The following is a 27,140-nucleotide window of genomic DNA, read 5'->3' as shown; positions in this document are numbered from 1 at the left end:
TGGGTACAAAACCCGTCGCACACCGACACATGACTTGCACAAAACATACAATCAAACAATCTCCGACAAGAACATGAGGGGAAACAGAGGGTTAAATACACACCATGTAATTGATGGGATTGAAACCAGGTGTGAAGGAAGACAAGACAAAATCAATGGAAAATGAAAAATGGATCAGTGATGGCTAGAAGGTCGGTGACGTCGACCGCCGAACACCGCCCGAAAGGAGGGGGCGGAAGTCGTGACAGCGTTACTTTACTCAACACGAACGGTGGTCAGCATTTACCCACCAATCTTTTTTTTTACTATTACATCACCGCTTACAACAGTACATCTAATATGACACAACATTGAACATAAATACCGCTATCTATAATCCATGATAAGGACGTACAATATAGTTATTTTGATATGCCTTACCTATAGACTTTGGATCTGTAAATATTTACTTTAACATAACTTTGTGACTGCTAATTTATGCTTAGTATTTCTGTTATTTCAGGAGAATTTGTCATGCAGATCAAGAACAACTTCCACACTCTTATGTGAATTCACCTTATTAAGACACTTCTAAAGCTGTACAACCTTAGGTCAAGATTATGTAAAATTTTATTTTACGTAAAAGCAACATATTCTGTGACAGGTGACTCTTTAGACACAAATCTTGCCTACAGATGTAGGATCTTAATTTGATCACCCTGTTGCAGGAGAACTTTCTTACAATGTAGGATATTTAAAACGTGTAGTGTTTTTGAGGTTTAAAAATGCTTCTGAGATTGTAATTTCCACTGACTTGATTTTCCCTTACAAAAAATCTAATCAACCTCTACAAAAATGTCCATTAATTATAATCCACTTAATAATGAACTTTTCCTGTTGCTATAGGATAATTTTCCTGCTGTAGCAAACTGGGTCAAATTTAGATCCTACATCTGTATGATAGTCAGAATGATTTCTATTCACTGAATGATTGTCTCCTTGGGATTACAGTACAATGAACAATATTGGACATGCAGTTGTAGGCCTGCATATTAGAATAAGGGTTCAAATTCAGGTCACTGAATTGTTACTGGGAGGGTTGAAGATACTGTATGCCTGGACTCATAATAGTCTCAGTATTTTGACTTTGCGGTTCTAAAGATACCACTGTGACTGTCAAGTCTCTCAAATTTCACCTAGTTGGCCGACAGTGCACTAAAATGAACAGTTTAGTGGGCACCATGCCAGGGTTACATTAGTTGGTTTTGGAGACAATTGAACAGAAATCAGAGGTTTCAAACGGCAACGGACCCTCTCAGATAGGGTGCCACACAGTAAATTGATTATTTCCTTTCCTTTCAAAACGTCTAAATGTTAATGTCAACGGAGTGGCTCTTTAAGAGGTTTATACATTTTTAAACCGCCTCTGTGTGCCTTTTTTGTATGAGTGTTCATCTAATTCCATGGTTTATTTAAAACATGCTTTACCAGGCTGTTTGGAAAGAGGTCCATCATTGTCTGTCCCTTCGATGTCATAACCGTGTCATTCAATAACTGGCCAGCCTCTAGGTCACTGGATCTTCCCAAGACCTCTAGAGAGACAAATACTGTATATTAACACTTTGGTGTCACAATTGTGTGACCTCCCTCAGGAGCCTCATCTAATTTCAAGCCACTTCTCTGTTGCCTCAAGTGCTCGTCCAATTCAGTTAAATCAAAATTGGAGTGTGTAACTCTGATTAGTCAGACTGAATCATTTTTCCTTTCCACTGTCAACCCATCATTCTGCATGACCCAGTGTCCAGTAAAGCAACGAGTCTGACTTATAGTGTTTATAGTTTTATAGCTTCTTAAAGAGCAAATCCAATATCACACCAATCAAATGCTACTGATTGCTTCAACTGCTCGCAATTAAGAGTCAGCTGGAACAAAGCACTGACACCTGCCTGCCCCGCAGGTCTAGAGAGAACAACACATTTTTTGCAGTATTGTGGGGATAGCACTTGTCACTTCCACTAAATCAGAGAGAAAGAAAACAGAGTCCCACCACAGGGATTAGCCGTGGCTTGACGATCCAACGGAAAGCAAGCTGGAGCAGCGGAAAGCAAGCTGGTCTTTAACATACTAAATAGTTGGTGATATTACAATAATAGAATGTCAAGCTTTTTCACGTAATGTGTTGGAAAGAGTTGAGTAGTAGGACCAATACCGTAGGTGACGATTGGGATTTGATACTGCAATTTCATTCCGTTTTGATGGTCCAAACAATTTTGCTCAGTCATGAAAATAAAAGTTCTGAAAACATGTTTCCTTGCCATTTGAAAAGAAAAAGGAGAACAGAGTTTTGGCGCAGGAACAGATAACTTGCGCTACCTATAAAAAAACGTTTTTGGGTCTGAAGGGTTCTACATAGTCTACGCAAACGGAGCCGACGGAGGTCCATTTGCATCAGGTAAAAAAAAATCGCCCTCACAAATAAATGTACGTAGAACTACATAGAGAGCGACACAAACGGACCTCTGTCGGCTCTGTTTGCGTAGACAGTGTGGAAACCTTTAGACCCAAAAACGTTTTTTTTATAGGTAGCGCAAGTTATCTGTTCCTGCGCCAAAACTCTGTTCTCCTTTTTCTTTTCAAATGGCAAGGAAACATGTTTTTTTTCAATTTTTGTTATGTTACAGTCTTATTCTAAAATGTATAAAATTGATTCCCCCCTCCCCCTCATCAATACCCCAAAATGACAAAGCAAAAAAATGGTTTTTAGAAATCTTTGCAAATTTTTGCAAATGTAAAAAAACTGAAATATCACATTTACATAAGTATTCAGACCCTTCACTCAGTACTTTGTTGAAAGACCTTTGGCAGCGATACAGCCTAGAATCTTCTTGGGTATGATGCTACAAGCTTGGCACACCTGTATTTAGGGAGTTTCTCCCATTCTTCTCTGCAGATCTTCTCAAGCTCTGTCAGGTTGGATGGGGAGCATCGCTGCACAGCTATTTACATGTCTCTCCAGAGATGTTCGATCGGGTTCAAGTCCGGGCTCTTGCTGGGCCACTCAAGGACATTCAGAGACGTATCCCAAAGCCACTCCTGCATTGTCTTGGCTGTGTGCTTAGTGTTGTTGTCCTGTTAGAAAGTGAACCTTCGCCCTTATTTGAGGTCGAAGCGTTCTGGAGCAGATTTTCACCAAGGATCTCTCTGTACTTTGCTCCGTACTTTGCTCCATTCACTGTACTTTGCTCAACAATGCTCCTTATAGGACACATCACCACACTCTATACTCCTCTGTAAACTGGTCATCTCTGTATACCCGTCTCAAGACCAACTGGTTGATGCTTATTTATAAAACCCTGTTAGTCCTCACTCCCCTCTATCTGAGATATCTACTGCAGCCCTCATCCTCCACATACAACACCTGTTCTGCCAGTCACATTCTGTTAAAGGTCCCCAAAGCACACATATCCCTGGGTTGCTCCTCTTTTCAGTTCACTGCAACTAGCGACTGGACCGAGCTGCAAAAAACACTCCAACTGGACAGGTTTTTCTCCATCTCTTCATTCAAAGATGGACACTCTTACTGACAGTTGTGGCTGCTTCTCGTGATGTATAGTTGTATCTACCGTCTTGCCCTTTGTGCTGTTGTCTGTGCCCAATAATGTTTGTACTATGATTTGTGCTGCTACCATGTTATGCCACAGCCATGTTGTGTTGCTACCATGTTGTTGTCATGTTGTGTTGCTACCATGTTGTGTTGTCATGTGTTGCTGCCTTGCTATGTTGTTGTCTAAGGTCTCTCTTAATGTAGCATTGTGGTGTCTCTCTTGTCGTGATGTGTGTTTTGTCATATATATATATAGATATTTTTATCCCAGCTCCCATCCCCACAGGAGGATCTTTGCCTTTTGGTAGGTCGTAATTGTAAATAAGAATTTGTTCTTAATTAAGTGACTTGCTTAGTTAAATTACATTAAAAACAGTTTGCACCTGAGCTCAATTTCGAATCTCACAGTAAAGGGTCTGAATATTTAAATAATGAATCCGATTTGTATTTTTAATAAATGTACAAAATTTCTGCAAACCTGTTTTCACTTTGCCATTATGGGGTGTTGTGTGTAGATTGATGAGCATAAGGCTGTAACGTTTCAAGATGTGGAAAAAGTCATGGGGTCTGAATACTTTCCGAATGCACTGTATATAGTCTACCATGCATTACATTTGAATGAATGTGAATTCATGTAAACCCACTGCTGTGACATTGAACCATTATACCTCTTAGGTACCAAAAATGCATTTCTCACTTGGGTGGCTGAGTAATCTTTTGCCACTTGAGCAAATTAGTTACTTTAATTGACACTTAATGGGACAGCACTTAAATGAACATTACTCCTCTCTCTCTCTCTCTCTCTCTCTCTCTCTCTCTCTCTCTCTCGCTCTCTCCCTCCCCTTGTCCCCTTGTCAGTGAATAAATCCTGGTCAGGATGTTTTGTGAACACTTCACTGGCTTCATTGGACACACAATCGACCTTAAGGGATTGGCTGTCTAATCAGCACCAGTCTCCCTGAATACTGAACACTGCCACAGTTTCACTGCACTTTAAAAGTAAACACTGATTTTTAAACAATGCCACATTCTCCCTGTACACTGCCAGTCACCCTCCACTTCAACACTGGACACTGACATGGTGAGTGCTGACTATTCTCCATATAGAATCAGGACTCCAGAGGCTCATGAGATTTACATCCTCCTCCAGTACTCAGCAAACATGAAGATCTCCCAAATAATATTATTACTCCTGGAGGAATGAACTGTCATATTTTTTTTTACTATTTTCTACATTGTTTTAGGATGATGTGGGGATAATGTTGATCATGCCAGCTATTGGTGTTTAAAAAATATGTTGTCTGCCTGTTTCCTTGAATTAGAGGTTGCAACAAAATCAACTATTGTTTAGTTTGGGTAGAATTCAGTAACATATGTAGGCCCTGTTCAGAAAAAGAATCCCTAACCCCTAGAGACCCTCGCCAGTTTTGGATATCTGAGAGGATTTGATAGGTTTGAGCAATAAGCTAATAGCTCCACCTTGCCCTCTGATAGGCTATAGGGGCAGTTTTTGCACAGGGCCCTTAGTGTTTTCAGTACACATGGCAGAAAGAGACTACCCTACTGTCCTCATAACAGCTGGTGTCACTTATTTTTTGTTTCTAAATCTACTGTTGAGTAAAGTAATGCCAACATAATTATTGTTTAAAGGGACATGTGCCATCTCCATTCTCCAAATCGATCTGCTAGTTTAAGAAGTCTGACAGGGTTTACCTTGATAAGTTCAACCGTACAGTACAGGACAATTAAACTAAGTTTAGTATGAGGATTTGGCCTCCTTTGCTGCATTGTTCTCAAAGGGCATTTCAATCTTATTAATTTAATTAAATATTACCTGTCAGGTAATGTTTTCAAACAATTGTGTTTCACATTATTGAATTTTGACCTTCTGTGCCTTCCAGCTTTCCATGTTTTTGACTACTGTCTTAGATGTATGTGAAAGTGTGGAGGCTTCTCTGAGACTGCTGCTCTCTGACTCTGAGGCTTCAATGGATCCTGGTGATACTTTGAGGACATGATTTATTCAGTTCATTAACATCTTGTTCATAATAAAGTAATCCACCACTGATTCAAATTGCTCTCGGAGTATAAATGAAAGAATTCGACAAAGAGACTACACAAATAATAAGGAAAATTATTTACAAAGAGAATTCGGGGGGGGGGGGGGTATTTCTCAAGTGAATGCTCTGGTGAATAGATGGCACAGAATCTTAGCAGCTATAGGTGCAAAAGTGAGAATATTATTTGAAGATAACTGAATTTCGAAAGTTATGGTAGAAACTGTTTATTTCTGTTTTAACTGTTGTTAACTTGGAACATCTCAAGTTTTGAATGGTAGCTTGAGGCCTGGTGAACCTTCTAAAAAGTCTGACCCAGATACGGACATAATCTCAGCTGCAGCCAACCCTTGTTTGCTTCCCCGAGGTGGAAGCTTTAGACAAAGCAGATGATGACGTTTGAATCCTTGTCCAAGTGTACTAATCTTTTTTAATATGCTTTGGGAGCATGAAGGGGAAGCTTCAAAGACACAGCTGTGAATTAAGAAAAGCGTTTTCCACAACACCCTTCTCCAGGTTCTCACGGTTTGTCCCTTTCAGTGGCCGTCGCACAAAACAGGCCTTTTTTAAGGGCCATTTGTGAAAAGAAGTTGTTGTTTTTGGAATAATTAAATTGGAGTTCCTAAATCGACAGTATGGTTGAAAGTACACTACATGACCAAAGGTATGTGGACACCTGCTCATCGAACATCTTATTCCAAAATCAAGGGCATTAATATGGAGTTGGTCCCCTATACTTTTCTGGGAAGGCTTTCCACTAGATGTTGGAACATTGCTGCGGGGACTAGCTTTCATTCAGCCACAAGAGCATTAGTGAGGTCAGGCACATATGTTGGGTGATTAGGCCTGGCTCGCAGTTGATGTTCCAATTAATCCCAAAGGTGTTTGATGGGGTTGATGTCAGGGCTCTGTGCTGGCCAGTCAAGTTCTTCCACACCATTCTCGACAAACCATTTCTGTATGGACCTCGCTTTGTGCACAGTAGCATTGCCATGCTGAAACAGGAAAGGGCCTTCCCCAAACTGTTGCCACAAAGTTAGATGCACAGAATCGTCTAGAATGTCTTTGTATGCTGTGAGCTTGTGTGGCGTACCACTTCTCGGCTGAGCCGTTGTTGCTCCTAGACCTTCCCACTTTACAATAGCAGCACTTTTATTTACATTTTTTAATTTCACCTTTATTTAACCAGGTAGGCAAGTTGAGAACAAGTTCTCATTTACAATTGCGACCACTTACTAGGGCAGCTCTAGCATGATGAACTGACTTGTTAGAAAGGTGGCATCCTATGACGGTTGAAAGTTGAAAGTCACTTCAGTAAGGCCATTCTACTGTCAATGTTTGTCTATGGAGATTGCATGGCGGTGTGCTCAATTTTATACACCTGTTAGCAACGGATATGGCTGAAATCGCCGAATCCACTAATTTGAAGGGGTGTCCACATACTTTTATATATAGAGTATGTCTATTGTGGTGTTGTCTGCTGGAGGTTGAGTTTCAAATGGACAATTACATGACATGGGCTTTCTAACACCTTCACAGAAATTAGTAATTTAGCCAAATGTGTACCTCTTTCTCATGGATATCACAGCACAAACATCACAGAATCAGACATTTCTATTTCTCTAGACCAGTGGTCCCCAAACTTTTCATAGTACTCCCTCTATAGCACCAGGGTCAGCGCACTCTCAAATGTTTTTTTTTCTCCATCATTGTAAGCCTCCCCACACACAAACTATACGATACATTTATTCACACTTCATCCTTAATTATTATAACGTTAACATCATAACGTACACGCTTAAACTTTTACGAACTACACCTGATGACATGAAAATTTAGCTAACACAGCGCGGGATTGCCTTCCCTCCAAAGGTGTGTTGCTACAATACTGTCCCCGTTAAACAGGTATTAGCTATATAGTTCCGCTTGTTTTATCATTTCCCCCACTTGGCGAACACGTAAACAATTCAAACAAAAAACGACATAGACTTACAGGTTACTTGTCAGTTACATCCTTAGCATCACCCCTACTACCTGTACCACTACTATTTGGAATAATAATCACAACAACAATAATAATAGTAATAACTACAATAGTTCTAACAATAATACCACTAATAGTCATAACAATAATACCAATAATAACTAAATTACTGTTTACTATGCAGATGTTATTATTCAGTGTCCCTCAGGCTATGGCAGGCAAATACATATTTGGCTGCAAGAGGAGCCATTACTCCTTCGCCCATGAGTATTTTTTGTTTGTCCTCTGGGTTTAATAAGTTAACATTTGGAATAAATGTAGTAATTTCTGTGAATAATGAATCTTTTGTAAGAAATATGTATCACAGTAAAGGAGAAAGTGCATCTCTGTTTCTACCTCCCATGTTGTGCAGTGACCACATAAACGCTCCTCTTTGGGTAGCCATGTCTTTTTATGTCTACCAATTTCTGTTGCCAATTAGTGGTCACTCAGCCTGTTCTTGGTAAGGATCTGCTTCGTATCTCTGACAGAGTAGAGATAATCAGCCAATTCCTATTCTCTGTTTAGGGCCAGACAGCAATTTAGTCGGCTTTGATATTTTATTTCATTTTTACAATGTTGTAAATATGATTCCTTTGATTGGTTCATGATTTTGTCTATTTTAATTATTTCTTTTGAAGCAGTGCTGGTGCAGCTTAGTTGGTTAGGTCCAACACCAGCTGACTGAGAGGGCTCGTTTCTCGGCTCAGTTTATTGAGTAGCCCCCAAACCTAACTTCGTAAAGAGCTAGTATTACTCTGTCAAATATTTTGGTCCAAATTCTAATTGGGATATTGATTTTGAATAATTTCATTGTTATTGCACACAATGCTCTGCAAGCTTCTTTGAGTGCATTCACTACCATATTAAAGTTTCCCGATGCAGATATGGTCAGACCAAGGTATGAGTCATTTTTAGTGTGTTCAATTATGTTTTTGTTCAGGTTTGTTTAGATTTGTGTTTCTGACATCTGGGGGGTTTCTGGAAAATCATTATTTTCGTTTTTTTAAATAAAATACTGCCAGGGCCCAATTATGGCAATATTGCTCTAGAATGTTAAGGTTCTGTTGAAGACCTTATTTGGTTGGTGATATAATAACCAAACCATCAGCATGTAGCAGGTATTTTACCTCTGTGCAGAATAGTGTGAGTCCAAACCTTTCCTGTTGAAAAGGTGTGGACTCAAACTGCAGCCTTGTCTCACACCTCGAAATTCCCCTGTAATTATTGGGGTCTGATTTGTCTCCACTTTTGTGGGTAGGGGAAATGAGTCCCTGGTTCCATACATAAGGAAAGCAGCCAGAAGTTAGTACCAAGTTGTACCAAAATGTTCTACCTGAAGATCACTGACGCCATGATTTTTCAGAGTTTCCAGTTGTCTTGAAAGCACCATTACTAAATCAGATTTCTCTTCTTCTTTCAAATAAATTCAAAGATAAACATATTGGACATTTGAGGGTGTGGGTTCACAAAATATTGTTCATGACAGGCAGGCAATATCAAAACCAAATATGAACCAACTATATTAATTTGGGGACAGGTCGAAAAACACACACGAAACATTCATGGACATGTAGCTAGCTTGCTGTTGCTAGCTAGTTTGTTCTGGGAGATAAACATCAGGCTGTTATTTTACCTGACATGCATGTGGTCTTTTGCTGGATCTTTGTAGAATTTGGACCTATTTCTCTGCTCCGACAATTAGTCCACATATAAAAGGGAAAACTTTGTTTGTTTTTAGTTTGTTTTCTTTGATTCGTATCTTCTTGTTCATCTTTCAATCACCCACATGGGTTAGTTAGTATGCTTTTAAAACCAATGAGTAGATGGGAGAGGCGGAACTTGTAACGTGTCAAGCGTCTAAAATAGAACCAATTCAAAACAACTGGGAGCTTGAAAATGTCCTACTTCTGACTTTTGAACGGTCATCCAACTCGGAATTCCAAGTTGGAAACTTTCTGACCTGAATTTCATTGACCTCATGATTTGACCTCGTTTTTTTCCCGAGTTCCCAGTTGTCTTGAAAGACCCACTATTTTAGCACCTGGCTAACCAAAAAAGTGTTAACCAAATCAAAATATATTTTATATTTGAGATTCTTCAAAGTAGCCATGTGTACATTTATTTTACAGCACTAGTCAGCATGTAAGCCTAGGTGTTAAATACAGTATCTTCCTGCTGTGATAGGCTGTGTTGTCCATGCTGTGAGCCCATTGTTGTTACAACTGTATGAAGAGTAGCATGTTGTCTGTGCATACACTGTCATGTGAAAAAGTAAGTACACCCCCTGGAAGGTGGTATTTTTTTATTTTCTTATAATTTTTCGATATATTTGGACACATGGATATTTGAGCTAAATTCCAACCACATTCATTGATAATGATAGCCCAATTTTAAAAAAACACCCCAACATTTTTTTTACTTTGAAAATGTTATGCAATTAAAATGAACAAAAATGCAATTTCCTTATGAAGAAACAGTTAGTACACCCTTACCTTTAACATCACCTAAAATGGCTAAAATTAGAATCAGGTGCACCAAAACAAGTTCAAATTATTAGAGAGTAACTTGGGGGGGTTCAGTCTTCCATAAAGATTCGAAATTGGTCTGGTGTGGTCTTAAACCATATGGCTCTCAAAAAAAAAAAATGAAGACATGACTGATGTTTGCTGGACAACTCCTGGGTCAAGAACAACGTGCTCTGGACAGATGAATCAAAGGTGGAGTTGTTTAGCTGCAATGCTAGACTCCATGTTTGAACAGAATAACCTCACACCAACTGTAAAGCATAGAGGCAGTGGCATTGTGGTTTGGGGCTGCTTTGCTACCTCGGTTCTGGGCCAACTTGCCATCATTGAGTCAACCATGAATTCCATATTGTACCAGAGAATTCTTGAGAAGAATATCAGACCACCTGTCTAAAAACTGAAGCTGAGGCCTCCAGAGTGGCGCGGTGGTCTAAGGCACTGCATTGCAGTTGCTAGCTGTGCTACTAGAGATCCTGGTTTGAGTCCAGGCTCTGTTGCAGCTGGCCTCGACCTGGAGACCCATGGGGCAGCGCACAATTGGCCCAGCGTTGTCCAGGTTAGGGATTGGCTGGCAGGGATGTCCTTGTCTCATTGCGCTCTAGCGACTCCTGTGACAGGCCAGGCGCATGCACGCTGACACAGTCGCCAGGTGTACAGTGTTTCCTCCGACACATTGGTGTGGCTGGCTTCCGGTTTAAGAGGGCATTGTGTCAAGAAGCAGTGCGGCTTGGTTTCGGAGGACGCATGGCTCTCGACCTTCGCCTCTCCCGAGTCCGTACGGGAGTTGCAGCGATGAGACAAGACTGTAACTACCAATTGGATAACACAAAATTGTGGAGAAAAAGGGGTAAAAGTGAAACATGTAAAAAGTGAAATGAACATGTATCTTACAACAGAACAATGATCCAAAACACACAATGATCCAAAACACACAAGCAAAGCTACAACAGACAGGCTCAAAAGGAAGAAACGCAGGGTTATGGAATGGCCGATGGCCGATGTCAGTTCTGTGCTGTGGGGGGACTTGAAGCGGGCCGTGCATGCAGGAAAGCCCTCAAACATGGTACAGTTGAAGCAGTACTGTAAAGAAGAGTGGGAAAAATTCCTCCCAGTCGATGTAAGAGATGGATAGACAGTTACAAAAAACTGCTACATGAAGTTATTTCAACAAAAGGGGGCAACATCAGCTATTGAAGCTAGGGGTGTACTTTTTTTTCTGCATTATGAAATTGCATGTTGATTTCAAAGTATAATCTTTCAGTGTCATTTGTTAAATTAGGTTACCTTGATCTGTCAGTAGTGTTGAAGGGAAGATTTCATATCCATCTGTACAAATATGTAAAAACGTTTATTTTTGTATTTTTTTTAAATTCCAGGTGGTATGCTTGCTTTTTCACATGACTGTTCATGACTTAGGCATGTTAACCTCAGTAATGGAAGGAGTACTCTTGTGTGCTACACTACACATAACTTGACTGTTTGCTGTGTTAACTGAGTGATAGCATGCTGTTTAGCTATCCTGACTGATCTGTCAGTTATTGATGGTCTGAGAAGTACAAACATTTTATTCATGTATTTTATTATGCCCACCTGTAGAGTGTGAGTGAATTTGCTGTAGAAAGTTCATTTTCATCCCCATAGTGAAATCTTCAGTCCCTGTCCTCTTTTGTTTGACCAAAGAAAGATTTGGTATTTTGTCAGCAGAACAATAATCTCACTCCACACCAGTTTGTAAACTCCCAAATTCCTTCTTGTCGACTTCCACATGGATGGATTAGCATGTTTATGACATCCCCAGGAGCCTTACACTGTTCACAAAAGAAAAGTAGGTCAAAAAAAAGAGGTGTACTCGTATGCACTTCTTACTTTTCAGAAACGGTACCCCGCTGGCTTAAATGCCACTGTTCATGTAAATTGAACCTGACAACAGAGAGAAACAATGTCTCCAAATGCCATATTCATCCAACCAACTGTTCCTGGAATCTAAATGACTAGGGATTTAGGCTATTTATTTGTGATAATCTTCAACCCATAGTAATGAATAAGTGTTTTCTTACTAGACATGCATCAGTCTCTGGTTCAAATGTTTAAAATATGAGTTCATCGGTCCACGTGATCCCAAACCAATCCAAATTAAGCATGCAACGTTCAGGAAAAGCTATTTAAATGCTTTTTAAACAATGCCCCACCTAACTGATAATGGGGTGGGAGATGTTTATCTTATGGCTCAGCTCAGGTGCCTACATACACTATACATCATTTACATCATTTACATACACACTCAGGTCAACACAGACAGATCCAGCTCAGAGGCCCAGCTCGTGAGCTCCATCAGCAGCAGGTTTAGAATGGAAAATAAATATTTTTATGCCGTAAATGTTAGTGCATTGAACCAAATCGCATCGGTTTGTTTCTCTAATCAAACCGAATCGCTTCAAACTAAAACGTATTGTTCCTGTATCCAATGAATCTAGATATGGATCGAATCGTCTTGAGAGGGAAAGATGCACAGCCCTAATGCTTACAGATGAGTTCCTTGTCCTCTGCAATATAATCTGTCAAAATGACAGTGTTGACTCAGAGATCTTACCTTAGCCCCAAGTTCAATTGCAATTCACATTTCCATTGGGGGAGGTTTTTCTGCTTTCAAAACATGACCCTCGTCCCATCCACAAAGTTACAAACCATCAGAGATGACTGATATATTGAAGGGATGTGCAATGTGCATTTATATTAGTTTCATTTTTTTTTATTCCATGTTATTTCCCTCACATAAATCTACAGGGCATCAGCCACCCAGCCAGACTAGCCTGAGTGATTGTTGGATTGTCCCCCAGCCGCCTCTCTACAGGAGGTAGACTGTACTTAGCACCTCAAATCAACCTCTCTAATTTATCACGATATGTTCATTAATTATAAATCCACTACTGCAAGATGAGAATGAAAATAACCTGATTTATATACCGTAATCGGTAGTCCAAGTCATTTCCATAGATCTTTATGTCGGTGTTGCATGTGGATCAACATGCAGCGACTCCAAGTGTTTGGCCTGAGCCCCAGAGGCATGTGTGGAAGTAGAATCCATCTGTCATCTTACAGTTGGAGACAGATGTTAAGCATAGCCGCTCAGCTCTCCTCCAATTAATTATACTGTCCATTTAATGGTGTTAATGTGTATATTAGATGTAAAGTCCCCTGTTTTTACAGGACCTGCGTGGTTCTGGTACCGGTTCCGACTGACGTTGTATATAAATTGATCTGTGGACACTGAAATGGCTTGCATTGAGCAATAGCCCTGGTTCCTACGGTCACAGTAGTCTTTTTTCTGAGCCTGTGTGATGTAGGATGTGAAATCTGAAACCACTTGAAGCTGGGATGTCCCCCCTGCCATTTTATTTTCTCTTCTGACTGTCTGAACTCCTGGCTGAACCCTATGTCACAGCCACGGACAAGCACGTGCCTGTAATCATTACATCTTTACGCAACAGGAGAGAGTGGTTTCATCACGGTAGCACATCGATTTATAGCCATTCATCTAAAATAATTCATAGATTTTAAACAAAAACACTGTTATAGATGGACAACGTTACAGTTTTTCCTAATTGTTAACACACCTTTGCTGAAACTGGTACTCTGGTGCGCAAAACTCTAAGCACAAAACTGTAAGCCAATTTCCCCAAACCCTACAGACATCTTTCAAAATGAAACACAGCAATCAAAATCATGTACTCCCTGCTCAAAATGAAACTGCATACAGACACCCATCAAATTAATCTAACTTAGTGACAACTGACCTATTCAAAACACTACTATAAGAACCTATTTCAGACTAAGATTTTGTTGTTATACTGTATAGCAAGATGGCGCCAGAGAAGAAGGCTGACGTTTTACGTGTTACTAACCAATTGTGTTTTTTTTTTTTGTTTCTTTGCGTTGTTTGTAACTTAAAAAAACAAACATATTTTGTACATAATGTTGCTGCTACCGTTTCTTAAGACCAAAAATAACTTCTGGACATCAGAACTGCGATTACTCACCACGAACTGGCAGAATCCTATTCCTTTAACGAGTCTGACGAGCACGTCGTGAATGACATACTGCTTTCCCGGGAACAGGCCCAGATCCTCGTCATTTGCGTGAAGAGAAGGCAGAGAAAAAGGGTCCGGAGGGTGGGCTGCCTTCTGAGAATTCGTAGGTGATCGAATAAACCCAAACTGCCTTCCATTCTGCTATCAAACATGCAATCTTTGGAAAATACAACTGTGAAACTACAAACGGGACATTCAAAACTGTAATATCTTATGCTTCACGGAGTCGTGGCTGAACAGCAACATTTTTTATTTTTATTTATTTCACCTTTATTTAACCAGGTAGGCTAGTTGAGAACAAGTTCTCATTTACAATTGCGACCTGGCCAAGATAAAGCAAAGCAGTTCGACACATACAACGACACAGAGTTACACATGGAGTAAAACAAACATACAGTCAATAATACAGTTTTATATCTTCATGTTTGAAGCCTGAAATGTGGCAAAAGGTCGCAAAGTTCAAGGGGGCCAAATACTTTCGCAAGGCACTGTATTTTGTGAAGTGCACCAGTCCCTCCTACAGCGAATCACCCCCACATCATGATGCTGCCAACCCCGTACTTCACGGTTTTGATGGTGTTCTTCGGCTTGCAAGCCTCCCCCTTTTCCTCCAAACATAATGTGGTCATTATGGCCCAAAAGTTATATTTTTGTTTCATCAGACCAGAGGACATTTCTCCAAAATGTACGATATTTGTTCCTGTGTGCAGTTGCAAACCGTAGTCTGGCTTTTTTATGGCGGTTTTGGAGCAGTGGCTTCTTCCTTGCTGAGCGGCCTTTCAGGTTATGACGATATGTGTCTAATTTTACTGTGGATATAGATACTTTTGTACCTGTTTCCTCCAGCATCTTCACAAGGTCCTTTGCTGTTGTTCTGGAATTGATTTGCACTTTTCGCACCAAAGTATGTACATCTCTAGGAGACAGAACGCATCTCCTTCCTGAGTGGTATGATGGCTGCGTGGTCCCATGGTGTTTATACTTGCGTACTATTGCTTGTACAGATGAACTTGGTACTTTCAGGCATTTGGAAATTGCTCCCAAGGATGAACCAGGTCTACCATTTTCTTTCTGTGGTCTTGGCTGATTTCTTTTTCATTAACCCATGATGTCAAGCAAAGAGGCACTGAGTTTGAAGGTAGGCCTTGAAATACATCCACAGGTACACCTCCAAATCACTCAAATTATTTCAATTTGCCCATCAGAAGCTTCTAAAGCCATGATATCCTTTTCTGGAATATTCCAAGCTGTTTAAAGGCACAGTCAACTTAGTGTATGTAAACTTCTGACCCACTGGAATTGTGATTAAGTGAAATAATCTGTCAGTAAACAATTGTTGGAAGAATTATTTGTGTCATGCACAAAGTAGATGTTCTAACCGACATGCCAAAACTATAGTTTGTTAACAAGAAATGTGTGTAGTGGTTGAAAAATGAGTTTTAATGACTCCAAACTAAGTATATGTTTACTTCTGACTTCAAATGTACACCTGTTGTATTCTGCGCATGCGACTAATACAATTTCATTTGATTTGATTTATTGCTTGTGTGTACTCAAACAAGAAAGGAACACAAATTCAACATGACACAAATTTCAACATGACTCAATACATGTCAAACAGCATACTGTAAGCACACATGCAGTACATATTTTCCATATGCAAAGGAAGAAAAATGTGCCTATTATTACTACTGTACTGTATGTTAAATAAATAGTATGGAACAGATAAGGAAACTCTCAAACAGTCAAATCTAAATCAGAAGTCAAGAAACAAATACTCCATTGTGAAAACAGAATAAGTCATGTCTGTTGTATTGGTCCGGCCACAGATTTTCATCAACACCACAGGCGATATTCTCCTTGGCCAGACAGCGGGGGAAATATCTTCTGTCATGACGCATCCACCCCTGACAGGACTCTGCTAGAATGTCACCACATGCCTCCTCCATTGCCTGGAGAAGGGCCATACGTTCGTTGAGTTTACGATCATACACCTTCCACCGCCATGCTGAAAACAACTCCTCAATGGGGTTGAGAAATTGGGATTATGGTGGGAGATAGAGAATTGTAAACCTAGGATTGTCATGGAACCAGTTGCGGACCTGAGCGGCCCGATGGAAACGCACATTGTCCCAAATTAGAACATACATTTGCTGCACAGGATCACCTGGCCTTCTCTGCTCTGGCTGAAAAATATTGTTATGTAAGGTGTTCAGGAAATGAAGGAGATGGGCAGTGTTGTATGGTCCAAGGGTAGCATGGCAGTGGAGGACCCCATTGTGGCTCATAGCTGCGCATATGCTGACATTTCACCCGCGCTGGCCAGGTACCTCAATGATGGCGCGTTTACCTATATTCCTTCCTCTTCTCCTTTTTGCTAAATTGAATCCAGCCTAATCTATAAATATGAGTTGCTGGGGGATGGGACTTGCATCCAACTCCATGATTCTCTGAAATGACAGTAAATACTGTAATTGCTGTATAGTAAAGTTCACTGGCAACATCAATGAGTCTCTAATGTTTCAAGAGTGTAATACTAGTACATTACTTACTTGCACATATTCATATTTATCCTTCACTCTTTGGGAATTCCTTTGAAATAGGACTCTGTAGATATGCTTCATCCGGAGATGGTGTTTCTTAAGGATGCTGTCTATGGTTGATAAGCTCACTCTGATGTTATGGAAGATGGCAGGGTTTTAAAAAATCTGTTGTTGGATTTCCCGCAATCTTATGCCATTATTTTCAACATCCATTTGCACAATGGCAGCCTCCTATTTGTCTATAAATAGCCGCGTTCTACCACCACGTGGTGGTCGTCTTTCAGTTCTACAAAAACAAAATAGCTTACAGTTCATTTAACACTACAGTAGTACAGTATACAATATAAACATGTTACAAAGTAGTATAGCTCCCAATTTCATACATAACAGTAATACATTAAACATTTACTTTGTTTCCCCTTACTGTATGTATTGGAATCTACAGTCTTTACTGTGCTTTATGTTGTACTACTGTCAACTAGTAAAAGTAGTAGATAGGTACAGTATGTACTGCAGACATAGGACCTATTCTCATTTAGGAATGTCCGGATGATGGATGCTACGGTGAAGTGGTTCAGATTGGGCTGCACTCTCTGTCCAGCCTCTCTCAAGGTCAAACCATGGTTGACCACATGGTCCACCACCGTCGCCCAAATTTCATCCGAAATTACTCTCCCTGTTCTTCCACCACCTCCACCTCTACCCCGACCCCCACCTCTACCTCTCTCTCTGCCAAGTTTGCTTCCATTGTTCTCCAAAAACAGGAGTACTCACCTGTGGCCTTTTTTATTGCAAAGTGAACATTTGCGCAATTAGTGTTTGCCCATGTGAAGAGTGAAAGTGATCAGTTGGAAATTGAGTTTAGCTTGTTGAACAGGGTTGCTTTTCATTTGCACACAAAATATTTTAGTTGTGAAAGTTGTGCCAGAGGTAGAGAATTGTGTATTGTGTTTTGCCAAATGTTTGTTATAGAATTTCAAGTGTAAAGCAAAACGTGCCAGTAGTATTGCAGATTCGGTGTATGGTTCTGCTAAATGAGTTACAGGTCTGGGTCATTGTGCCTCATGGGCCAGTTTTAGTTTGTAAACAGTTGGGGAAAACTGTAATATGAGATGAAAGGCGAGTTCGTAAAGAGTTCAGAAAGCCAAGCTAGAGCTCTGTGATTTGTCCACAACGATGTGGGCAGACGTTTTGATCAAGAGAAACCTTAAGAAAATATGCACATTTTCTCTTAACGCTCAACATATTTTACAGTTATAAGAAAGGTGAAATCTTATAGTTCGTCATTTTATAATTTGATTATCCTATATTTAGAACACATATAGCCTACATCATAAAATATTTGTACTTGTGCTTGTGTCTACATCTCAACAATTTCTAAGTGACTACATCTCAACAATTTCTAACTATTTTAACCAGAAAGGTAGCATTTTAGCCTTTCTTTGAGTATGCAGCATTACTAGTTATTGATAAATAATAACTTTTGGGGATTACGTAGATTATATTTTTTATTACATATAGTTACATTTACTGGTTATGCTGTATATATTAGCATGTCTGGCGTCATTGTACAGTAGGGTTCACATTCCTTTAATTCCTCCAAGATCTCTCTTAAAAAATATATGTTTTACTTCCTGGCACAGTCTGGAATAGTAGATGTTTCTTAATGCCCACAGTGCTTTTATCTTTCCTGTATGCATGTATGTATACAGGCTTTCCTTACTTCTTTATTCTCATATAAATGTGTAAACCTAATATAATTCCACTCCATAATATCTGTTTATTGTACCGTATCCTATGATATTTTACTATCATAGGTTTTACTCTACTAAATGAGAGCATTGCTCGATCACTGCTAGTCAAGAACCGCTGCTAGGCAGGCATAGTGAATGTGACTGTCTGTACTGTTTTCCATTGATGCATATGAAATTCTGTCACGTTCTGACTTGTATTTCCTTTGTGTTGTATTTATTTAGTATGGTCAGGGCGTGAGTTGGGTGGGCAGTCTATGTTTGTTTTTCTATGTTTTGGGTTATTTCTATGTTTCGGCCTAGTATGGTTCTCAATCAGAGGCAGGTGCCATTAGGTGTCTCTGATTGAGAATCATACTTAGGTAGCCTGGGTTTCACTGTGTGTTTGTGGGTGATTGTTCCTGTCTCTGTGTTTTGCACCAGACAGGGCTGTTTTTGGTTTTCCACGTTTGTTGTTTTGTAGTGTTCGTGTTTATTCTTTTTGTTATTAAACATGAATCAATATAACCACGCTGCGTTTTGGTCCGCCTCTACTTCACCACAAGAAGACCGTTACACATTCCTGCCTTGTTAATGCATGCTTCAGATATTAGCACAACAAGGTTAGGGATGAGTCATTGTTATTAAATGTTCTGTCTCATTTACAAACATTTTGAGGTGCCTTAATATTAGGATTTAGCATTTTGACTGGCCAGTATATGAGGTTTATTTCCATACCACTTTCTCAGGGCCAGAAACTGCTCATTGTACTGTATGTATAGCAATAGTAAAAGCATGAGCACGTTGAGCTCATGGTAGTATAGTGGTTAGAAAGGTTGCTGTTAAGGGGGTAGGGCTAGCCAGTAGCCTATTTGAGGTTGATATCCATACCACTTGTAAAGCAGTAGTAAAGGCATGACAGCATTAGGCTCATGGTAGTATGAAGGTTAGAAAGGCTGCAGGCAAGGGGTTTGGGTTTCACCCCTAACGTCTAACTGATTGGGTCAGTGGCAAGGTGACTTGTGGCTGTTGCGGTAGTGGGCTAGGGTTGTGAATCAAGGAGTGCTTTCACTTGATCACTGCCAGCCTCTGATGGAGTGCTTTCACTTGTTCAGCTCCGTCCATATCTGATCTCTGACCAATCGATGGTCTGAGGAGAAGCAGCCTGCCAGATATGGTGGTGGAAAGGGACTAATACAACAGTATAGAACGGCAGTGTGTGCATCTTCTCAGGAAGCTGTTTGAGGGAACTTTTGTGGTAGATATGGTGCTGTAATTTAATGGCAACATTACTAGCCTTTGAAATAAATAACTCATTCTACTCCACTACTCTGTTTAGAATGCATTGATCCATTTACAAATTATATGCAACTATCTATCCAAATAAAAGTGCTATATTTCTCCAGAATTTGACAGCTACCCCTTTAAGAATCTCATTCATCATGTCATCACATTGAGTCTGGGTCAGAGGTGGAAGTAGTCAATTCAATTTGGTCACCAAATGCTCTCATTCTGGGGACTTTTCCAAAGAGACAAATGCTGTTTGTGTGTTGCTCAGTGAGCTTAGATAAAAAAGGCCAATCATATTATATTGTGGCCTGAAAGATACTCTCCTAGTCTGTTTATGAGCCTGGGGTGTTGTAGTGGAATGGTTAGCCAGAATTGTTTTGTTTTTTTGGGGTGATTTTCTTTACATACAGTATGCTGAAATCAGTGTCTACTGTATTTCAGTAGATGTCTACTGTAATGAATCTACAAGAACATATAATGTTGAGAAAAAATACAGCATGGGAAAGCGTTCATATCCAGCCCTAGGTCTAATTTTGTCCTTAGGCTGTTCCTTTTTTAGAAGTCATGAGTCAATGTCAGAGATACTACTGCATTAGAGCAGGGTTTCACAAACTCGGTCCTGGGGCCTCCCCTGGGTGTACGTTTTGGTTTTGGCCCTAGCACTACACAGCTGATTCAAATAATCAAAGCGTGATGGGTTGATTATTTGAATCAGCTGATCTGAAACAGAGATTTGCCATACAGGGTCAGATTTCTCAAGGATAAGATTTAAGGTGGCCTGCCAGACAGGGATTGAAGACAACACACTATCAACACACTAGCTGTTGTTTTACATACCATTTTAAAATCATATAAACTGCATTCAGCCGAGCTGTCTAAACAACCTTCGACGTCATTTCCTCTTCCTCTTTTCAATATATTCAAGTGTACAGTATCTATCTGGAAACACTTTAACAATGGACAAAATGTATGATATTAGTAAACATTCCCTCTCGAAAATAATAAATTTACCCATTAGAGCAGGGGTATTCAGCTCTTACTCTGACGAGGTCCAGAGTCTGCTGGTTTTCTGATCTACCTGATAATAAATTGCACCCACCTGGTGTCCCAGGTCTAAATCAGACCCTAATTAGAGGGGAACAATGAAAAAACACAGTGGAACTGACTTTGAGGTCCAGAGTTGATTTTGAGGGATTTAGAGCAGCAAAATAAATATGAGTAAATATTTTTTGTAGACATGAAAATCAAAACCTTTTTTTCATTTTTCCCTGGTAAGTGAATTTAAAAGCCTTTCCCTTGATGTTGTGTTTTTTTTTTTACATTTAAGAATTTCATCCTAGCCATGTTCAAATGGATAGGCTGTCACTCTAAGGCACTAAAAGGAACATCAAAGAAGCCATTGACATATTTAATTTGTGTCATTGTGTTTTGAAGCACTGCTGTTTTTCCTTAATCTGAGAATACTGTTTGACCCTCTTGACTTCTTTACTTTTAAAATTGAGGCAAACTACGCCCTAGCCTTACCCCGTATCTGATGTCTGTGTAGAAAACACCATCACAGTGACAGATATGCCTCGATTTGTTCTGTCTTAAAAAGACATGCCTAACTCTCTTAAGCAGGGAGGTATATCTACTGTACTTTGACATGCCTCAGGTCATACAATTTAATTTGAAATGTCAGGAAAGCGTGACTGACTTAACTGGCTCAGGTGGGTGACATGCATGGAATATAGAGTCAGTAATACATCCCTTTATAGGAGTTGTTTCATATGCAGAAGCCTGGAAACTCATCTAAATCTAGGAGAACATACAGTATATTAATATATCAAAAACCTAGGAATTATACCTTTTTATTAGATTTAATTGTGTTTTTGATTCGTTTTTTATCACTAGCATTGTGATAAAGTGGGTATGGAATTCTACAACCTGCTCAACCTGTACAACCAGCTGGATTCTCTTCAACCCTTGGGAAACCTCCTTCAATACTATAAACAACATACTGTACACTGAGTGTACAAAACATTAGGAACACCTTCCTAATATTGAGTTTCAGCCCTTTTGCCCTCAGAATAGCCTCAATTCGTCAGGGCATGGACTACAAGGTGTCAAACGCGTTCCCCAGGGATGCAGGTCCATGTTGACTCCAATGCTTTCCACAGTTGTGTCACGTTGGCTGGATGTCCTTTAGGTGGTGGACCATTCTTGATACACACGGGAAACTGTTGAGGATGAAAAAACCCAGCAGCATTGCAGTTCTTTACACACTCAAACCATTGTACCTGGCACCATACCCCATTCAAAGGCACTTAAATATTTTGTCTTGCCCATTCACCCTCTGAATGGCACACATACACAATCCATGTCTCAATTGCTTCAAGGCTTAATTTATAATTTGTTTTACCTGTCTCCTCCCCTTCATTTACACTAATTTAAGTGGATTTAACAGGTGACATCAATAAGGAATCTTAGCTTTCACCTGGATTCACCTGGTCAGTCTATGTCATGGAAAGATGTTTTGTACACTCAGTGTATACTGTACACAGAAGCCTCAGTTTCTCCTTATCCAAGTCCAAAGTAAGAGTTGAAACTGACTCTAGAGTGCCATAGTTATGGAAAGAGAAACAAATATATGAATAAAGTGGCTTCATCATGCGTTTTGTACAGATGGTTAGTCAGAAACCTGTACTCCTCTCAACCTGCTCCCCAGACCTAAATTCTTGACTGAAAGTGTGTTCTTCACAAAGAAAGGATGATATGAACACAGAGAAAAATGAAGTATCTGGGAAAATCCTCCTCGTCTTAGAAGTGTAGAACTGGGGGTGTTTGAGCTACCGTACAAGGCTTTGCCTGCAGACAGGCACTGTTGGTGTGAAAGTATCTGAGTATTCCCGGAATGCCACCCAATTACTTTGGATTTACTTTGTCAACTCTGGAGTGTCTGAGTACAGAGGAGGATGAATCTTTAGGGAGTCAGAGGTACAATCCAGTTCTCTTTAATATCCTAAAAATACACTCAAAATGTATTTAGTACATCTCTCATCTGTTGTCCAGTTCAGCACTGCCTCTGGCATTGGATCAATGCACATGTCCAGTTAGTTTTGTTAAACAGGGTCAAATGAACAGACTCAATGTATTTGGTTGGGTAATGTCATTGATTGTTTTGCCTTGTCTCATGGGACTCATGCTGCCTGTTTGTTCCAAATGATTTAACTGAAGGTGTACGCTGCATCCAATTCAACTGTATAGATTCTTCATGGTTAAATATCCATCCAGTGCAAATTAAAAACATTGATTATGAGCCGAGGTCTTACTGTTGATTAGGAAATACCATTGAACTCAGAACAATAAGATTTGACTCACGCTTAACTGATAGCGTGATACCTCGTTATGCACACATGTTAGCTTTATTCATAATCAGTTGTTGTCCTTTGTCTTGTGTCTCAGTAAATCCTCATGTGTTGAAAGGTAATAAAACAGATTGCATGGCCAGATCTGACCGTCTTTATTCAACTCACTGCCACCCCATCCACTAACTCAGCACACCCTGCTCCTCCAATCAATCATCAAGCCAATATTTAGCTAAAAAAGGTCAGTGAACATGCCCCAATGTTAATTGTATACATCAGGATTTTGTATATCTCATTATATAAAAGAGAGACAATCATACAGTATCAAAATGTTGAAAAGAAAATAGTGTGAGGCGTTGGAAAGGACTGATTCATTTGAAATGATCTGATTCTCTTTCATGAAGTGGACATAACATAATGCACAAAATTAAGAGGATTAAAAAGAAGTTTGAAGTGGTCTTCAAGAAGGAGATAAAAAAAGTATACTGAAATGTAGAAAATGGGGATATTACATTTTTTACAAATCTGTTCAAAGTTGATTACAATAAGAGGTTTTAAAAGATATGCAAATATATTAACTGGAGGACAAAGAGGCTTTGCAAATCCCCTTTCACAAATTAACATTTTTATTCCTAAAGTGTCTAGGGTGGCAGAAAAAAGATTAAACCGGTAAACTTTGAACCGAGGGGCAAAGTAACACTCTTGTCTCGACTCACAGGAGAGTGCTAAGTGAAAGACTCTTGTCACTACTATGGACTTAATAACTGCTACTGTAAGTTAAAGATTAAAAGTGTTACTGATTGTTGTGTAACCATTATTGACTTAATCCTACACATGAATGATTCTGTAACTATTATCGATGTATTATCTACTAGGACTACTACAAGTGAAAGATTGAAAGTGTTACTAACATTTGTGTTACTATTATTGACTTAATCTTACACATGAATGATTCTGTAACTATTATTGATTTATTATCTACTAGGACTACTACAAGTGAATGATTGAAAGTGTTACTAATATTTCTGTTACTATTATTGACTTAATCTTACACATGAAGAATTGTGTAACTATTATTGACTTGCTACTATACGTGGCGTGATGCTATGTAATGATTATCAACTAAATGAATTAAGGATTATTTAAGCAATAAGGCCCTTGAACCCAGGGATTATTGTGTGATAACTCCCAACTAAGGGCTGTTCTTAGGCCTGAGGTGAAGCCGATTCTAATCATTCTACTCATTTGACTATTCAATGCTAAACAAATCATTGGCATGTAGCTATCTAGCAGAGATTCAATGATGATGGTCCTTAGTTATTTTTTCATGTTTTGACCCAGTTGTTAATTGTTAATCATTCTATTCATTCAACGTTTGTCATGCCCTGACCTGAGTATTCTTTTTTTATTTATATATTTTGGTTAGGTCTGCACTCGTCATAGCGTCACATTCGTTTTGTTGTTTTTGTTTAAGTGTTATTCGTGTTTTTTCGTCATTCAATAAAATAATGGATTCACAGCACGCTGCGCTTTGGTCTACTCCATACGACGATCGTGACAGAATAACCCACCAACAATGGACCAAGCAGCGTGGTAATGGCCAGCAGCAGCAGCGGGCAAAGAACGCAGCACTCATGGACTTGGGAGAAGATTCTGGACGGCGAAGGATCCTGGGCACAGCCAGGGGAATATCGCTGCCCCAAAGCAGAGCTGGAGGCAGCGAAAGCAGAGAGGCACCGGTATGAGGAGGCAGCACAGCAGCGTGGCTGGAAGCCCAAGAGGCAGCCCCAAAAATGTATTGGGGGGGGACAAAGGGGGGTGTGTTGAAGCCAGGTAGGAGACCTGCGCCAACTTCCCATGCTTACCGGAGAGCGAGGGACCGGGCAGGCACCGTGTTATGCGGTGGAGCGCACAGTCTCCCCAGTGCGTGTGCATAGCCCAGTGCGGTACATTCCAGCTCCTCGTATCGGCCAGGCTAGAGTGGGCATCGAGCCAGGGGCCATGAAGCCGGCTTTACCCATCTGGTCTCCAGTGCGTCTCCTCGGGCCGGCGTACATGGCACCAGCCTTACGCATGGTGTCCCCGGTTCGCCAGCACAGCCCAGTGCGGGCTATTCCACCTCGCCGCACTGGCCTGGATACCGGGAGCATTCAACCAGGTAAGGTTGGGCAGGCTCGGTGCTCAAGAGGTCCAGTGTGCCTGCACGGTCCGGTCTATCCAGTGCCACCTCCACGCACCAGCCCTCGGGTGGCAGCCCCACGCACCAGGCTGTCTCGCCGTCTCATCCCTACAGGTGCTCCCACCTGTCCAGTACTGCCAGAGCCTTCCTCCTGCCCAGTGCTGCTAGAGTCTCCCATCTGTCCTGAGCTGCTAGAGTCTCCCGTCTGTCCAGAGCTGCTAGAGTCTCCCGTCTGTCCTGAGCTGCTAGAGTCTCCCGTCTGTCCTGAGCTGCTGGAGTCTCCCGTCTGTCCTGAGCTGCTAGAGTCTCCCGTCTGTCCTGAGCTGCTGGAGTCTCCCGTCTGTCCTGAGCTGTTAGAGTCTCCCGTCTGTCCTGAGCTGCTAGAGTCTCCCATCTGTCCTGAGCCGCTAGAGTCTCCCGTCTGTCCTGAGCAGCTAGAGTCTCCCGTCTGTCCTGAGCTGCTAGAGTCTCCTGTCTGTCCTGAGCCGCTAGAGTCTCCCGTCTGTCCTGAGCCGCTAGTGTCTCCCGTCTGTCCTGAGCCGACAGAGCCGCCAGTCTGTCCTGAGCCGTCAGTCAGCCAGGAGCTGCCAGAGCCGTCAGTCAGCCAGGACCTGCCAGAGCCGTCAGTCAGCCAGAGCCGCCGGAGCCGCCAGTCAGCCAGGAGCCGCCAGAGCCGCCAGCCAGCCAGGAGCCGCCAGAGCCGCCAGCCAGCCAGGAGCCGCCAGAGCCGGCAGCCTGCCAGGAGCCGCCAGAGCCATCTATCAGCCAGGAGCCGCCAGAGCCGTCAGAGCCGTCAGCCAGCCAGGAGCCACCAGAGCCGCCAGCCAGCCAGGAAACGCCAGAGCCGTAGCCAGCCAGGAGCCGCCAGAACCGTCAGCCAGCCAGGAGCCGCCAGAGCCGCCAGCCAGCCAGGAAACGCCAGAGCCGTAGCCAGCCAGGAGCCGCCAGAGCCGTCGGCCAGCCAGGAGCCGCCAGAGCCGTCAGGTAGTCCAGAGGCGCCTTTCCGTCCAGTGGCGCTCTCTACGATGACCTTCAGTCCGGGGCCCGCTGCGATGGTCCCCGCTCCTGAGGTGCCACTTAAGTGGGCCAAGACTGAGGTAGAGCGGGGTCCACGTCCCGCACCCAAGCCGCCGCCGTCGTGAAAGAGGCCCACCCGGACCCTCCCCTTTAGATTAGGTTTTGCGGCCGGAGTCCGCACCTTTGTGGGGGGGTACTGTCACGCCCTGACCTGGGTTTCTTTGTTTTCTTTCTATATTTTGGTTAGGTCAGGGTGTGACATGGGTGATGTATGTGTTTTTGTACTGTCTAGGGGTTTTGTAGGTTTATGGGGTTGTTTTCCATCTAGGTGTTTATGAATGTCTATGGTTACCTAGATTGGTTCTCAATTAGAGGCAGCTGTTTATCGTTGACTCTGATTGGGAACCATATTCTTCCATGGCCTGCAAACTCACCAGACAAGTCACCCATTGAGGATGTTTGGGATGCTCTGGATCGACATGTATGACAGCAATATCCAGAAACTTCGCACAGCCATTGAATAGGAGTGGGACATCATTCCACAGGCCACAATCAACAGCCTGATCAACTCTATGAGAACGACATGTGTGAGGCATGCAGCGCGACAAATATTTTTTTAGCGTTTTTTTTTTTAAGGTATCTGTGACCAACAGATGCATATCTGTATCCCCAGTCATGTGAAATTCATAGAATAGGGCCTAATCATGTTTTGTTTGTTTATTAATTTGACCATATAGAAAAACAAGCACACATAA

The 27,140-nt window shown here is 41.2% G+C and overlaps 1 protein-coding gene and 1 pseudogene across 3 annotated transcripts in view; both read left to right on the top strand.

Annotated features, from left to right (window-relative positions):
* LOC110530497 (corticotropin-releasing hormone receptor 2) overlaps positions 1-27,140 on the top strand; it is a 68,760-nt gene that overhangs the window by 18,698 nt on the left and 22,922 nt on the right. The gene's annotated exons all lie outside the window — the stretch shown is intronic.
* Positions 24,698-26,517, top strand: LOC149982109 (uncharacterized; annotated as a pseudogene). Its single transcript, XR_016482817.1, has one exon. The product of XR_016482817.1 is annotated as an uncharacterized LOC149982109 (transcript).

The sequence above is a fragment of the Oncorhynchus mykiss genome, chromosome 8 (genome assembly GCF_057628025.1).
Source record: "Oncorhynchus mykiss isolate SJ-2025 chromosome 8, ASM5762802v1, whole genome shotgun sequence".
Classification (NCBI taxonomy): domain Eukaryota; kingdom Metazoa; phylum Chordata; class Actinopteri; order Salmoniformes; family Salmonidae; genus Oncorhynchus; species Oncorhynchus mykiss.
Note: the sequence above shows the minus strand (reverse complement) of the source record. Positions and strands in the feature narration are given on the sequence as shown.